Source organism: Eucalyptus grandis, unplaced genomic scaffold (assembly GCF_016545825.1).
Source record: "Eucalyptus grandis isolate ANBG69807.140 unplaced genomic scaffold, ASM1654582v1 tig00006378, whole genome shotgun sequence".
Classification (NCBI taxonomy): domain Eukaryota; kingdom Viridiplantae; phylum Streptophyta; class Magnoliopsida; order Myrtales; family Myrtaceae; genus Eucalyptus; species Eucalyptus grandis.
In genome coordinates this window covers 50,629-52,764 of record NW_024096439.1, presented here as the reverse complement: position 1 = coordinate 52,764, position 2,136 = coordinate 50,629, and positions in this window count along the sequence as shown.

Sequence of the window (2,136 nt, the reverse complement as noted above, 5' to 3'; positions counted from 1 at the left end):
TTTTCGAGTGATCGTGGACTTCGCCAACGAGATCCTTTATCTCCTTATTTATTCACTTTGGCTATGGAGGTTTTTTCTGGGATCCTCCTCCATCATTCCAAGCAACCGGGCTTCAAATTCTTCTGGAGATGAAAGGCTTTGGTATTATCACATTTATTCTTTATAGATGATGTCTCTCTCTTCTGTGAAGCAAACTTGGCCTCAGTGTCCCTCCTCAAGGAATGCCTGGGAACCTTTTCTGAGTGGAGCGGGATGAGGCCCACTATAAACAAAAGTGAAGTTTTCCTTGCTGGAGGGATAGATTCTTTTCGATCCCAAATTCTCCATACCTTTGGTTTTGAGGAAGGGAAGCTACCGGTGTGTTATTTGGGAGTTCCCATCATCACCACCAGACTTGGCAAGGCTGATTGCATTTCCCTTGTCAACCGAATAACTACGAGGGTGCAATCTTGGACTTAGCGGTTTCTTTCCTTTGTAGGTTGGCTACAACTTATAAGGTCAGTCATCCACGCTATTCAAGCTTATTAGGCTAGTGTTTTTTTAATTCCAAGAGCTGTGCTGGATCGCATTGAGCAAATCCTAAGACAGTTCCTCTGGAAAGGCCCTAGCCTAGGAAGAGGAAGTGCAAAAGTCTTATGGGATGATGTGTGCCTTCCTAAGGAAGATGGAGGACTTGGCATTCGCAAGCTACGGGATTGCAATAAGGCATCATGCTTAAACAAATCTAGATCCTCTTTGCCGACAAGGAATCCTTGTGGTGTAAGTGGATCCATTCTAATTTCTTGAAAAGGAAAAATTTCTGGGTTGCTAACAAGCCGACCGTTTGTTCTTGGACCTAAAAGAAGATACTCCAACTTAGGAGAGAGTTTCGCCAGTCCTTTCAATGGAGTATCGGTAATGACTGCTCAGTGTCACTCTGGTTTGATCACTGGCATCCTAGAGGCCCCCTCAATCTTTTGCTCTTTGACACCTACATCTATCAGTTAGGTCTTTCTAGGATGGCCTCGATTGCAGACCTTTTCTCTACTGAGGGCCAAGAGGTCAGGACCATTTTGGAGGAGGAGTCTCCCCTCCTCATCATTACTTAGAACTCAGATTACTTCCGCTAGATTGAGAGTACCTACCTCAGGCACCTTCTCGATTGCTTCCGTGTGAGAAACCATACGACCAAAAGGAACCTTAGTTCCCTGGTTCTCTTTTATTTGGAGCAGCTCGCTCTCACCGTGTTACCAATTCAACATGTGGCTTATTATTAAGAACCGGCTTCCTACCTAAGTTCTTCTTCTATCCTATGGAAGGATTGATGATGTCTTTTGTGCCTTCTATAGATCTAGGCCGGATTCCGTTGATCATTTATTCTTTGGTTGTCGTACCTCCACCACTCTTGCGTCCTTTTGGGCCACTAGGTGCAACCTTCCTTGGTGTAATGGCACTTGGCAGGATAATCTCTAGTGGGCCTTAAGATTTCTCTCTGGGAGTGACTTCTACCGTTGTATGGCTCGGTTCTCTTTTGGAGCCCTCTACCATGTGATCTGGAAAACACGGAACAACATCCTATTTCGGGAACAAGCTTTGTCTTTTCCTTCCTTGAAGATCAACCTTGTCCAAGTCGTTAAGGACAAAGCCTTGTCTTGTAACAATGTTCTAGACATCCCAAGAAATAAGAGGATGCAACGTAGCTGGGGATTTGACTCGTCCATTTTCTCTCTTGTGTAAACTGATATTAACCTGTTTTTACAAGTTGGTGGATTGTTACTGCTTCACTGACTTGCGAGCTTCCTGGTCAGTGGATGGTTGACTGGTTGGCTGGCTAGGTGGATGACTGGTGATGCTGCTTGTTGTTGGGCTCGCAAGATGGGAGATTCTGGTTCATTGGCTAAGGCCAGTGATCAGCAGCGGTTTATTGCCATGCCGTTGCTTTTACTGCTACTTGGCTGATCGAATTGTTGCTGGGATTGCCTCGATTTCTCTGCAGGACTGTTGTTGCTACTCGGTTGTTTGCCTTGTTGCTGGGGGCTGCTTTGTTGCTGGCGATTGCTGGTGGTTGGGACGTCCTCTTGAGGCTGTTGTTTGTCTGGCTGCTGCTTCGTAGCTAACTTCGTTTACCTTGATTGGGTTGGTTGTTGCGTGATGTGA